Here is a 15863-nt window from a genome sequence, read left to right on the forward strand (position 1 = left end):
GGGAACGGACCGGCACTCTCGTTATCAGCCTCTTCGCCACCCGCAGCGCCACGCGTTGTCATTCCGGCGCTCTGGTGTTCCGTCTCGTGTGCTAATCTTTTTTACCCGCGACTGTACTCCTAAAACCAGTGAAGAAAAAACTAGGTATAGGTAGGAACCAGATGTATGCGCTAAGAGACAAAGAAGGCAATGTAATTAACAATATGGAAAAGACAACTGCCGCCGCGGTGGCTCAGCGGCTATGGTGCTCGGCTGCTGACCCAAAAGACGCGGGTTCGATCCCGGCCGCGGCGGCTAGAATTTCTTTGGAGGAGAAATTCTAGAGGCCCGTGTACTGTGCGATGTCAGTGCACGTTAAAGAACCCCAGGTGGTCGAAAATTCCGGAGCCCTTCACTACGGCGTCTCTCATAGCCTTAGTCGCTTTGGGACGTTAAACCCCATAAACCAAACCAAACCAAAGACAACTGAAGTATGCTAAGAGTTCTACACAAATCTCTACAATATCCAATGTAATCAGAACGGTAAGGACAGAGGCAGTAGCGAGCAGCGATGGGACATCCCGCCAGTAACGATAGAGGAAGTAAAAAAAAATTTAGGAGCAATGCAAAGGGGGGAAGTAGCTGGTAAGGATCAGGTAACATCAGATATCGTGAAGGACGGAGGGGAGATTGTGTTAGAAAAACAAGCCACCCTGTATACTCAATGCCTTATACGTCGAGAGTACCAGAAGCTTGAAAGAAGGCTAACATTATCTTAATTCACCAGAAAGGAGACGTCAAGGACTTGAAAAATTACAGACCAATCAGCGTACTCTCCGTTGCCTTCAAAGTATTTACTAAGGCAATCGCAAATAGATTCGGGACAACCTTAGACTTCAGTCAACCGAATGTACAGGCAGGCTTCCATAAAGGATACTCGATAATAGACCATTATCCCGCTATCAATCAGGTGACAGAGAAATGCGCAAAATATAACTAGCCCCTCTTTATAGTGCTCATTGATTAGGAGAAAGCAATTGACTCAGTGGAAACCTTAGCTGTAACGCAGGCATTGCAGAATAAGGGTGTAGTAGAGCCTTATGTGAAAATACTGAAAGATATCTATAACGACTGCAAAGCTATCATAGCCTTTCATAAAGACAGCAATAAATTTCCAGTAAGGAATGGCGTAAAGCAGGGAGACACGATCTCGCCAATGCGCATTTACCGCCTGTTTACAGCAGGTGTTCCGAGACCTGGATTATAAATGGTCGGGCATAGTAGTTAACGGATAATACCCACGTAATCGACGATTACCTCATGACATTGTGTTGCTAAGTCACTCAGGAGATGGCCTGCAAAGCATTACAAATTAGTTAGACAGGCTGAGCACAACGGCAGGTCTTAAAATTAACATGCAGAAAACCAAAGTAACGTTCAACAGTCTCGCAAGGGAACCGCACTTCATAATTGATAGCGAGGTGCTGAAAGTGGTAAAGATCGCACTTATATCCACCCAACAATACACATTGCCAGCTGAGTATCAACTCTCCATGTCACCCAACCTTGATATGAATCAGGCAACAGGCGTGTGTCATTCATAGCTCAGAATACCGCCGCTTTTTTGTCGTGATCCAGGAAGCTGTCACTCACAGGTCTTAACACAGAAACAAAAGAATCTTAGCGCCTATCGTGCTTTTCCGGGCTACTTTTTCTTTATGGGAGGACTGAGCGTTTAAACAAGAGGTTTTGATTGGCAGAATCCGCTCCTGGCGCATCTGACATTGCAGTTTTGGTGTCTTCGGGCAGAATAAAATTTTTTCTTACCGCTGACTTTTGCAGTGACATTGTCCTGTGGCTAGTTATTTGTGGTGAGATGATTACTGAGAATAAACTCTTGTTTTTTACGTCACCAACTGGAGTGCGACGTAATTCAAAGGACGTAGTGCTCAACCTCAACCCTGAATGGGGTTCGAGCGTTTACGTCTTGTTTTTATTGGGAGAGTGGCTTTTGCATTCTGCAGTGTCACAAGTACTCTTCGCAAATCATGCAACTTCGTCTTTGTACTCCGAGTTTTGAAATTCACCTTGTATACTGAACGATGGTTCAAAAGAAGACAAAAATGCGCGGCTGTGGCGCAGCCTAGCCTCCAGCTAACACAACCTTCCGTACAGAGTAGGGCACAAACTTCTGTTCCCCAACGCTAAAGCAATATCAAAAGGCATCCACCATTCCAATAAGATGCTTCAAAAGGAACTCTTTTACTGAGAACCTCTCTCCTTATTTTTTTCTACGAATATAGTCGAAAGAGACGGTTTATGGTTTATGGAGGTTTAACGCCCCAAAGCGCTTCGGGCTATGAGAGATGCCGTAGTGAAGGGCTCCGGAAATTTCTACTACCTGGGGTGTTTAACCTGCACTGACATCACACAGTACACGGGGCTCTAGAATTTCGCCTTCATAGAAGTTCGACCGCCGCAGCCGGGATCGAACACAGGTCTTTCGGGTCAACAGCTGAGTGCCATAACCACTCAGCCATTGTGGCGACTGTAGTCGAAAGAGAGCCGGAATTGCCATCCGTACAATTCGCTATGAACGATTCTTCTGTTTTTTTTCTCTTCAATAATTTTTTTTTGTGTTCTTTGTTGTGTCCAGACATACTCCATGCACTAATTACAGTTCGTCGCAACTCTGGCTTAGAGAGCTTTATACGTGCAGCAGCCACCTTCTCAGTCACGAATCGGGTGCATTACAGAATGAGGCTTGTCAATCGAAATTTGAGCAACATGAGCCTGCTCGGGATGAGGGCCTGTTAGCTGTTCCACGCTGTGGAATCGACCGGTGTTCCCGGTCTGTTGGTCCTGCGCGTCCCCGACCTCGATTCCGGTCCACGCATTTTGAAAACACGGCGCGATAGAAAGCAGAAACATGTAGGCAGCGCTGTCTTTTCAGCTCAACTAAATTCTTATTTTTTTTTTACGTCTACATCGAGTTACCGATATTGATCGTGTAAGTGGTATGTCGTGCAATGGCACGTGTGCCGCATTTCACGTAACATCCACCACGCAGCAGGTAGAGCGACCCCTATGCACGCCTGTTCTCATGCGCAGTTGTGTACGCAGCACTGAACGTTGCAATGATGGTTAGTGCTGACTGTGCTTCTCTACTGATGTGTTCTGTCTGCAACGCTCCCGCATTTTGTTTTTCGCCATAAAATAAATGCGTAACAGTGGATATCAGATTTGAAATCATTTATCTAAAATTCGAGATAGAGGGAGGTTATGTCATCCATGTTATCCTGGTTAGTGGAAGAACGGTAAGAGTGAAGAAGATAGTTTAGTTTAGTTTAGTTTATTGGGGTTTAACGTCCGAAAGCGACTGAGGCTATGAGAGACGCCGTAGTGAAGGGCTCCGGAAATTTCGACCACCAGGGATTCTTCAACGTGCACTGACATCGCACAGCACACGGGCCTCTAGAATTTCGCCTTCAAGAAATTCAGCCGCCGCGGCCGGGATCGAACCCGCGTCTTTTTAAGAGTGAAGAAGAGAAAAAAAAAGAAAAAATAGCCCAAAAGGTTGCATGCTTTTATGGGAGCTCTGGTGAGAAAAATGAAATACAGCATGCAGGAATGCCTTACTGTAATGTATGCATTGGGGTAATCTAAGTGTGTTACCGATCAGCCATCGAGGTTCTTACTTTCGTTACGCAGTGCTGTGGATTTCGGTTTACAGTAATCACTACAGGACTAACATCAACAGATTATCGCCGTGCAGTAGGATTGTTTGGCCAGCTATGAAGATAAAGCCTTTGCCAACAGTGACCAGGCAACGCGGCTTGTCTTTCAGTTGTGCAATGCAGCCACGTGGCACCCCTAATCCCCCAAAGGAGTAGGAACTTTTTGGCAACGTTTCTCTTCGCTTTACATAGATTTAGAGCTGCACTGGTGCCATAAGTGGCCCGTCACATAGATAAGAAACAAACACCATTGCTTGTTTACATTTACCAAAGACAGTGCGTCGGCACAGGTAGAGTAGATACCTCGGGCACGACGGCGCAGAACGGAATGAGGCAATGGAAGTCAATGGCAAGTAATTTAGAGGTTGTCCCTACGGCGTAGCTCGACCTTTGTGGCAGTTACGCGCTTTGTAGGTTCTTCGCCTCTATCAATCCAGGGTACATAGTCTCGTGAGAGCAAGCGCCTGCGATGCAGCGATATATGGCTCATGTGGGCGTGCCTGTACGGTGAAAGTCATTTCGCTTATTGCGAAATAAGCCGGCATACACTGCCTGCCATTTCTGAAGTATTGATCTGGGCACAATTTCTCGCCGTTTCCTTCTTTTTTTTTGCGAGCAACAAAAAGACTAGGCCATTCATGATTATCAGAGAGGCCCAATCAACGATTTAGGTTTGTGCCTTCTCCTCTTCACACAATCGGGCGTCGCAAGCCGTCCGTTCATTGTACACTTATATTATTCATGTCTGAAGCTGCACTCTGGAATGAGAAATTATGGCGGCTAGCTCCCTAACACGACTGCCATTTCATTATTAGCATGGCATCTATTATAATCGTTATATTTGTAATTTATTTTTTCAGAGAATCCCCCTTGTCTCCTGCTAGGAGGGCATTATATTGGAGGTAATCGAGAGTGGAAAGGTAGGTTAACTGAAAACATGTAGAAGCATAAGCAAAACAAAGGACAAACATTATTGACGCAGGGTCAAAGTGGGAACTGCCAGGAGCAATGTGTTAAGAGAAAAAAAGAGGGCGCATCGAAGTAACAAGCACTAGAAGAAACATTTTAAGGGCCAAACAAAATGATCAGCATGGAAAACAAATTGTCACCAAAAGAATCATATTGACCCTGGCCTAATTAAAGAGTATCGTGGGAGAAAATGGCTGAGGGCAGTGCGAGAATTACTGTATAACCAAAAGACCATCAGAAGAAAAAATTTTAAAATAAAAGCTAAATGCACAGAAATAAATAGCATGCAAAATGTAGCTCAGTAGGTAGTGCCCCAGCGTATGAACTCTTGAGCGTTCCACGCTAATATTCTTTCAACGCAAACGGCATGACTTTAGTAGAAAAGCAAGGGGCCATACTTTGCAAGGCTGGAGGCATACATCAAATATTACTGCGTGCCAACATTACTAAAACTTTGCTAGTAGGAAAGTGAGGTCACAGTTCTGCAAACAATAGAAATTTAATTCAGCGCTATCATATGGAATGGCACATACCCTTCGATGCCTCACCTACAAGCTTGAATCAGTTTCGCTGCCTGAGGAATCTATACAACAGAAGTGATGGGTTCAGTTTTCTTGGCGCGTCGTTAATATCTTGATTTCAGTTGTGCTCCTAAGTTAACCAGCGCGTCTTGAGAGCACGCCTACCAGAGATGAGCTGCGAGACGGCACTGCTGGCCGATCTATCTTTCAGTTACATCTCTAGAGTGACAGTTACTACATAGTCCTTGCTTTTATAACGTTTCTCATCTCTTGGTTAGATCCCAGTTTCGTTGACATGGTAAGAGAACCGCATGTAGATTGAAGTTCAAAAAATTCACTCTGTTTACGCTGCCGCCACGTCTATGAATATCCCATATATTTGTCTGTGTGAGTAGTAATTTAATACACTACAAGGAACTGAAGGGTAGCAAATTTTTTCCTTAGAGAGAGATATATAAAACTTTTATTAAACAACAAAGTTAGTCTGGAGTCAAATGGGTGGCATCCTGGTTTCAGGATGCCAGTGGCTGGCGCTGCTTTGCGGACCCGTATCCACGTCGTTGTGTATTTGCACGTAAAAAAATCATAATCTAACTAATTTAGAGTCTATCACCATAAAATTTGTTAAGAAAGTGGACTAAGCAGTAGCCACGAAGTCCGCTTGCCTCATGCGTGATGCATGATGCAAGCGCTTTCTGGCTCAGAGAAATAGAAGAAACAAGAAAAAAATCAAGCAAGTTTTCCCAATAAGCCTCGGAACTTTATGATAGAGATGATGATAATGAGGATGATGATGACGATTTTATATGATTCTATTTGAATGGTGCAAGGCGCGAAGGCGTTCCGGCCACGAGGTGTTATTGTTAATATGGTTGATCTTGCTGATGTTTGGCCCCAGAGTTTTTATATGGCGAAAGGCCTTTGTCAAGAGAAGAAAAATGAGGAAGCTATAGGGCCGTGAAGAATCGTATTCAAAAAACTTGGGCTGCAGGCTATGAAGTTCGTTATTGCCAAGGCCCAATTGGTTATTTACCCTTTACACTCCGCCTGTCTTGATCTGTGTTTATCGAAATTTTCCCGTTTTGCAAATGCGGCTTGGTGCCGTACAAATCACTGAATAAGGAGGGGGTGGGGAGGGGGGTTGACTTTCATCTACATCCACGTAACCCACCAGGAAGTGCGTATGGTGCTCCGCGGACTTTAACCATGTGGCACGATTAAAGCATGTCTTTTTCGAGTATGAACAAGCGTGGCAGTGGCTATGAGTTTGTCATGTATTGCAAGAGTACTCCTAACGTACAAATCGTTTGATGCCGCTGTTACTAACGTGTGCGGAGGAAACTGACGCGATCCTTTAATTGGGCGTTATCGCAGTGCTCTGTGCTCAAAGATGCTATCTCATTGCGTCGGCTCCGCACGCAACAGTGGTAAAAATGTAATAAAACACGGAGAGTAAAAACAAAGTGTTTATGCATTCTGCACCAGTACTGCAATGCCGAAACACATAGATGATAGCAGCGCCATTTCTCCTGGAGGGAGCCACAACACGCACATAAAGGTTTCAGAGCAAATTTAATGCGCCTGTAAAAGCGCCACACTGCTGCGTTGATTGATGTCTCCTTGTGTGAGGCCGAAGTGTCAGCAGTTATACAGACATATAGCATAAATGCTGCCTCACTGTTTCATTAGAGCGCATATCTTTCTGTAGAGAATATTTTCGAGCCCATCTTTCTTCAAGAGTGAGAGAGGGACGGATTCTTAGCGACGTGTACAACTTTTAATTTCACAATTTGTGACTGCACACCAGTGCTCATTTGCCTTGTGCAAAGGAGGGGTCTGGCTCGCAGTCTGGGTAAAATTGCTGACAAATGACACTGGCAGTTCTCTCAGACAAAATTCGACTGGCAACCATCAGACCTCCTACATTCGACCAGATCATTAGCTGTCGTGCCTGACGGCTGCTTTTTCCTTGCTCTCGTTTTTTCGAGGAAATAAATTTGGGGAAAGCTGAATATAAAGCACCGGCTTTGCGAGCCTTTGCTTAGATTTGATATTTTCGCAAGTTTTGTCCGACATAAAGTGCAGGAGAGAGCAAAAAGCGGCCGTCACGCACGCCAGCTGAAGATCTGGCCGGCTATACAAGCTTTACGGGCCTGGCCGTCTCTTTTAAGTCGGGCGCGTGTCTACTATGAGTTGTTAAATGCAGTTGTAGCTAAATCTATGCGTCCTTGATCCCCTATTCCCGAAGGTTTCGCGGCCTTTATAGCCTCTGAAATCGTTTGAAAATGTTCAGCCTCCATGTACCTTGTTACGTCTTTCTTTTGTCAGAATGGCCTAATTTTTTTTTTTTGATATGTTCTTTTCTTTTCAACACTGTGTCTAAACTGACGAAAATGAATTTTTGAGTTGTAGGCACGAACTGATGAGTGCTCGTACTCTCGGCGCAATCCTTCAGCACTCAGCATAGCTCTCCCATACTTCGGGATACGCGGCTGTGTTTATTTCTTACAAGATAAGTTGCGTTATCGTCAGTGTATTCTAACCCACAAGAGTTTTATTCAAAAAGCTGTGAGTAATGAATGAATTAATAGGTCATCATTTATGTAACCAAGACCTGCGAGAGGCCACTGTTAATTCCCCTTCATGCCGTTGACACTTTTTCGTTCCCAGTTATTCGACACGTGCAGCGCGCTTGTGAGATTATCGTTTAGCATGCGCGTTCCGTATTGCATGAAAAACACTGACAACACTGACTTCTTTACATGCACATAACATCAAGCAGACACGGAAAATATACTGGCTTATTTAGCAAGAAACGAGTTGAATTAACTTTCATGGATGTCTTCTATGAACAAAGAAGTTTTGTTACAGCCTCGTTAACAAATCACTTCTTTAATACTGACTGTTCTGTGTGCGCTTGTTACGACTTCAATATATGTTAGCTTAACTTAGAAGCTAATGGACAAAAAAAAAGAGCAATGAAACGAAGAGCACATTTATTGAAAAATCAGTTTTGGCCGAAAAGTTTTCTCTCTCTCTGCCTAATTGACGAATAACACTGAAGAGGCGCGAGATTGCGGTCGATCACAATCGCCTCGCTGGATGTAGATCGCCCCTTTGAATGGAAAAGAAGAGGCGACGAGGAGGGCACTTCGCTCCCTGGAGGATAGAAGAAAGAGTCACCCCTGGAGGATGGACTAAGTTGGTCTCGAAAAGTTGGGCTGAATATAATTTCTTGGTTGGTGGGAGTATTTTTAAAGTTTTATGTCGAACACAGCCAGAAGGACTTCCATCGAACGTGCTCTCGTTCAAACCACTAGGTGCTTTGTTCTGGGCAGGTCGCACAATCCTTTGACAATGGAAACTGGATTATCATCATGCATAGATGTATCAGTCTAACTGACGTGCCCATGAAAGAAAGTGTTTCCCAAACACCTGCAACAAATAGCCTTCGTCAAGAGTAAGCATCCCGAGGGGTTCAATTCCAGTCCACGCTCTGTGGCTTGCTATACATCACCAGCGTAGCTAATCTTTTGAAGGTGTCTGCAAATCTCGTCCTCACATCTCCGAAAGTCAGGAACTTTCACTTCAAGAGATTACAATACATTGTTGTTTTGTGTCTTCAATGGATCTGTGATGTGGCTCGATTGTCGTAAAAAAAGGCAGGGATGATGCAAAATTAACTCAGGTGCAAGTGTCGGTGGAGCCGTCGTTTTTGTCTCCTCTATCCCCGTTGGTCGCGCCGTCTTCGTATTAGGTTCACCATGAACCAACTAGCCCAAACAGTAGTCTTACTTAAGCGCATCGAGTTGTTTTAAGATCAGGACCGAATAATCTATAATTAGATACAAACACGCTACAGACACTCAGTTGCTTATGCTGCACTCCAAACTAACAATTTTTCTCTTTCATCGACGCGCTTCCGCAGCCCAGTGCGTAGCATCAGGGACATCAAGCAATGCCACGTGTGAGATGCAGGACACGCTACTGGCTGAAACCTCGAAAGCTGATTAGACCTGCGCACCTAATACAGTCCCCGAGCTGCGTGCGCGTCTCATCACTTTCCCGGGAGCATGCATGAGCTTCCGCTTGGGCTCCAAGAGTTTGAAGAACGGTTTCATGTTGGAAGCCGTTCTCCAGTTTTATAATTGACGTGGCCGTGAAAAGAACAGAAAGAAAGCTTAATTTATGCAAACTAGTCTTGAAAAGAGAAGCGTTCTTGCACCAAGGCTTAGCCTGACTGATTAAGAATGCCTTGAAACGAGCAACGCGACAACGCGAAACAAGGCACGTGGCAGCTTCCCTGCTATGCACCTCTTGTGCTCTAATGCACCGGAGGGGACTGCTCATTAATTGAGAATTCGTGCCGCCTTTGTGAAATCTTGTTCTCGTCGCAAAGTTTTTATTTTTTGGGGGGATATACAGGTTCCAGATCTTGTTTCGAGACTTTACCCACGCTCTTCTAATAGCTGCACGACTTGAGCAGTGAGCGAAAAAAAATGAAATATATTCAAGATTTCCAAGACGCTGTACTGAAGTCGAAGGCATTGAAGTACTGTTTTGATCATGCACTACTGCGCGCGTCAGGTAAAGCACAGCGCACGGCGGCTTCATTCACACATATGACAGGACTGACATTTCAGTGACAGTTTACTAACACTGGCTTATTAAAAATTTCGAGCATTTTCAAGCTCTTCATTCTTGAAGTGCTGCAGTACATCTCTTCGTATCTTTTAGCGACAAACACGAGACATCCTGAAACTAGGCCTTAGATGGTAGATAAAACGGTCTCGTTTCTTTACAACACGTGATGTTTTTTTCCGTGCTTTTTGTTTTTTCAGTTAGTCACGGTGTTCTGAAATCGAGTTGTAAGGCTTTTGTTATTGACTCGTGATGTAGTTCTTAGACTGTTGTACTCTGGTCATGTGCGCGGGCGACGTCAGGTCATGTGACTTTTTTTTAACTGTAAATGTCTTCTTTTTCTCAATATAAAAAATAGCTGTGAGTCAGCGCTCGTCCGTGTGGTTTCCTTCATCTTTGTCTCCCGTTCCTTCGAGCTGTTTCTCCACCCAAAATGAACGTATACCAACTCGCCCAACTTTCCATTCTACAACTTTGTTCCTTGCGCGCATTTCTTTTTATTTTTCAGTATTTTCATATTTTTTTACTTTTTTTATTTCTGTTCAGCATTCCCTTCTGGGAATTGATGTTTGCTGGTGGTATGAACTTAAGCCCTCCCTCTGACCTATTTTCTGTGGTTGCCATTACAGAAGCACATTAGAACAAACCACACAAGTGCCAGTAGTTGTGATCTCTACGGAATACTGGACTTACGAATTAAGTAAAAATAGTTGTTTTGCCTTTTTTGCTAATCGATCCTCTTTTTTTACGAAGAAAAGAAAAGGAAAACAGCACTAAAATTTTGCAATGCTTAGGCAAGAATGCAACACATAAAGTTGGTTATGTACAATCGTGGTAAAAAGTGTACAGGACGTAGCGTTTTTTTTTTACTTGTAGTGCGGCATTTATGGTACTCTGTATGCTCTAAATTTAATTCATGTGGATCAGAAGCTTTGTACTCACCTGTTCGGACATTTTTGTTCTTTTCGGAAGTAAGGCCTTCATTATATATGACTAGAACTGAGCGATGTGGCCTAAGGACGTTCTGACAAAGCCTATTTGCGATGCGAACTGGTATTCCTCTTTTTTCTCCACTAACAAATAGTATGCCATTTTACGTGAACGACTTCAGCTTTAGCTTAGAGCGTCAGTATCCATTCGTCTCTGCAACTAATATGTAAATGCCAGTAGCTATAACCAACGCAATTATTCCTTTTTTCTATTTTTTAGAACCCTGTTCTTACCTTATTTTCTCTTAGGATGCCTGTTCTTTGAATTAGTGATAACTATAATATCCTTGAGCGGTCATTAATTATAGCCTATATGAGTATGTCTCCAAAAAAAATTCAGGGGGCACTTTAACTCTCTAAAGTGCTGCTTGGCGAAAGCCTTTCCTGGCGCACTGTTTGGCATTGACTACGAGACCGTTTGTGCTGTACAAGTGCTTCATTTGACTACACACATTGACAACACATTACAACTACACACTTTGACTGCTTCTTTAGCACGACTCTCACTCTGCTTTGATGAGTTCTATTTTATCCATGGCTCCGTTCGTAGTAAAGAGGTATGTAATGTGGTCACCCACGGACGCCTTACGCCCTCTGTCGGAGTGGACGACAACTATATTATTATTTGTCATCTGCTCCAAAAAGGGGCGTCAGGCGTCCGTGGGCGACCTCATTACTTCGAATCCCCGCACTCTGACGTCATAACTACTTCGACAAACCGAAAAGCGTGGCACCTCGGCTGAAAACCTTCTGTCGGCAACGATGAGGCATTAAAGGCTTTCGCCTTAATATCATATTTGCTGAACACGAAAGCCAATTCCCGAGTTTTTTACAGTGGGCTGCCGAGATGATGCCGAGGTGTTTTTCTTACTGTCATCCCGAGCAAAGCGCCTATCCTCAAATTGAAAACGCTGATATTATTCAGGCCCGGCAAGGCTCATCCTTGAGCGCTGTTATAGATGAAATGAAATGAAATGAAATGAAATCTTTATTTGCCATCAAATACAGATCGGGGGATTGTAGAAAAAAAGCTGTCCTTGGACAGCTTGACGGGTCCACTATCCCTTATTTTGGCAGAGTGAAGGCATCACACAACACGGTCTTGATATCCAAATATATACATACATATTTAATATGATACAGATATAGTACACATGGTAAACGAAAACAACAACAAAAAAGAACAGAAAACAACAGCGGAACTCACTGCTACAAATCCAAAAGAAAACAACAGCAAAGCTAGATAACATTACATAGAAACCAAATACATCTGCAGGAGGTCCTTGTTGGTTGCCGTGAAGAGGTCAAAACGGACCGAATTATAATAATTCAAAAGCGTTGCATGGTATTGTGTACTTAAGGCACTGTTTCCCGTAACTTGAACGTGACATCGGTACTGACCACTCCTCGAAGTGTCTTGTAAGATAACTTGGAGTTCTGTATTGTAACTGAGATAGGTTACGTATATTGTTGACATTCCTGTGGATTTCTTGTTTATATACATGGCTTAAGCGATATCTATAGAGATTGTGAGCTGGAATTACACCAGAATTGCTAAAGAAAGTCGAGGTAGAAGCAGTATAAGAAGCATTATATGTGTGTCGGAGATACTTTTTCTGTAACAGGTGGATGTGTTCTATATTAGTGGATGTTGTGTTTCCCCATACTAGTTGACAATAGTTCAAGTGTGACTGAAAGAGTGAATGATAAAGCAAACGTTTAATGCGTGTGGGAAGGACATACCTTAAACGACCTATTACACCAGTTATTTGACTTATTTTGCTTAGAACATGCTTGACGTGATTATCGGAGGACATATTTGCGGAAGAGGTGACACCCAGACATTTGAAATTCTCGACTAAATCGATGCATCGCGAGTTTATTATAATATCTTGATGCGGAGGTATGTGCTTTCTTTTCGGCCTGAATATGATCGCTTTTGTTTTGCTTTCATTTATCTTCATTGCCTTTACTCTCGAGCATTCCTCTAAGGATTTCATTGCACTGTTATATTGTTCAACAAGAATATTAATATCATTGCCAGCAAAAAAATACCAGTGTCATCTGCATAGATAATAAATTTTGCTTTAGGGTTAATAGTGACGATATTATTCAGATAGATATTAAAAAGTAAAGGTCCTAAAATACTTCCCTGTGACAATTGATAGCTTTAGCCGTCGATGTAAAGGCACCTATTTTCACAACTTGAGTTCTATTGCATAGGTAGGATTTCATAAGAGCTAGTGCCTGTCCCCGTATTCCATAATTACTTAATTTTTCCAGCAAAATGTTATGGTTAACTAAATCTAATGCTTTAGAAAAGTCCATGAAAATGCCAACAACTATTGCTTTGTTTTCAAACGCCGTTATTATATATTCTTTCTGCTCTAGCAACGCTAATTCAACTGATTTGTTTTTATGGAAACCGAACTGGTGTGGTGTTAACAGATTATGTTTTTCAATGAAATTTGTCATCCTCGAATACAAGACTTTTTCAAACAGCTTTGAAAAGATTGGCAAAGTAAATATCGGCCTTTAATTTCCGAGCTCATTACGATCTCATTTTTTTTGTACAGAACAGTAACTTTTGCGCACTGCATTCTTGCTGGGAAAGTTGCTGATTCTAAACATATGTTAAAAATGTGGGTGAGGATTGGGGCAATAATAACAACTACATGTTTGATTGGGCGTACTTGAAAACCATCGATGTCACAACTGCTAGAGTTCTTTAAGGCTTGTATAACTGACATGATTTCATCCACTGTTACGGGTTGAATGTATACTGTGTTGTTAATATAAGTAGAAACATATTTGCTAGCATGAGAGGATATGGAGCGAGCAGAAGCGATATTTGTGAAAAAAACTGTTAAAAGCATCAGCTAGTTCTGCACCGGATAACTCTTTTCCATCAACTTGTAATTTCAATGAAGGCTTATGCGAGTGACCACGATTAAGGATGGTGTTCAACCTCGACCATAACAGACTGTTTTGACGGCACTCAATATCCAACAAAGATGAATAATATGCTGTTCGTGCACTTCGCAACTTCTTTGTTAGCTTATTACGATGCTTATGACGATTTCAAACTCACATCTAAATGCACAGTTTCCTTTTGCTAAATTCGCTGTCCCACTGGCTTCTTCTCACCTTCCCGCCGAAGCAAATACGGGGCATGCTTCCCACAGGACCCTCCGCATTTCCGAGTCCCTTCAGACAGTTTGCTTCCTTTGTCGTAACAGTCGGTGGCCGTTTTTCTCGGCATTAAGTTTGCTTCCCAAAGCAAGCAGCCACCCCTTAAATGTCCGCGGTTCAGAATGGCGAGATGTGTACCCGTCAGCGCCTCAACGTTTACCTTCTCTGTCTACCAGAGTCAGGATGGCGCGGAAGAAAGCATACTGCCGACGCTGCTCTTAACGATGTACTAGTCCATCAGCAAGAAGCAGCTACTCAGTTACAGGTGTTACAAAGTCGAAAAGAGTGGGGCTTGAGGTGTCAAGATTTTTTCATAGCTCGCTACTTTATCTGGCATCCAAGCATGGGCACAGCTGAGTCATTGTTGTGTACATAGATATGGTTGAGCACAATTTTACTTATTTTTTTCATTTTACGCTGTCTTTGTTCTCTTCAGCTCTCGGCTCACGAAAACTCAGTGGTTAGCATTCATACTGGCTTCATGCGCGATGCGCGGCTCCAACTAGCTAGGCAACAAAATTAACAGATAATAAGTACAGAAAGCTGGGCTAGTTGGTGTGGATTCATACTTAGCAGCGCAAAAAACGAGGACCAAAGCGAACGAGGAGACACAACACAAGCGCAGACTATCAACTGAATTTTTATTCACGAAAGGGAATAAAAATTTCTAACGCCTTTAATAGCTTCCCTTTGAAGCTATTGAAGCTTTGAAGCTTCGTCTTCACTCTGTTTGCCCACTAGAGCTATAGTGGCGCTATTCTGCATTACATGTAAATCAGGACACGAATGTTGCATAAATTATGTATTTATGTCATATTCCTTCGTATTTACTCCCCGCGAGAGCAATGGATGATTGGATGGTTTATGAGGTTTAACGTCTCAAAGCGACTGAGGCTATGGGGGATGCCGTAGTGGAGGGTTCCGGATAATTTCGACCACCTGGGGTTCTTTAACGAGCACTGGCGTCGCACATTGCACGTTAAGGAACACCAGGTGGTCTAAATTGAGTAAATACGCGTAGATGGACGAGTTGGTAATGACTTACTCAATTTGTCTTTTTTTAACGTACTTGCAATCACTATAAATATACTCACTCAGACACTACTACACGCTACACGTAACAAGACAAAAACCTCGCTAGGCAGTAGTCTACTTAACTAAGTGCATTAACCAGACTTTTGTCTATCCTGTGTACTGCCTTGTTATGAGTAGTGTGCAGTAGCGTGTGCATGCGTGTGAGTGTTTAGTGTCTGCAAGTTCACTGCAAAAGATTAATTGAGAAATTTGAGAATTTAATATATTCCTAAAAAGAACGATAAAGGTTAACCGCACATTTAGTACACGCTTTTAAATTTGATTTTAAAGCGCAGCTTAAACAAGGACATTTTTAGGGTGTGTTACAAACCGAATAAACGCTGTTCAAAGCCGAATTAAAGGCGGAGAACTTAAATTACGTTAGTTTCAATATTAACTTTTAGTATTTTTGTCAAACGGCAATATATATCTCCGCATTCTAAAGTGGCACACATTTTTTAAAAAAATGAAAAATGCTTCAGCGGTTGAGTGCACATCCGACTTCTTAGAATGTGTTATGGTAGATGTCCCATCTCAGTTCAATGTACTTTATAAAAGGAAGCCGGCGAAGTCCATGCAAGCTTGATATTTCTAAGCATCTGAACACAAAATTCTGAGCTTGATTTGATTTTAACGACTCTGGAAATGTTTACACCTTTATTATCGCAAAAAATCAACACACTCGAAAACTTCGGGCTTTCTTTCATGTCCATAGTTCTTATCTCCTTCGACGGTTTACATTCATAAATAACAGAATATTG

Source organism: Amblyomma mixtum, chromosome 5, assembly GCF_055824585.1.
Source record: "Amblyomma mixtum isolate Tamu chromosome 5, ASM5582458v1, whole genome shotgun sequence".
NCBI classification, from domain to species: domain Eukaryota; kingdom Metazoa; phylum Arthropoda; class Arachnida; order Ixodida; family Ixodidae; genus Amblyomma; species Amblyomma mixtum.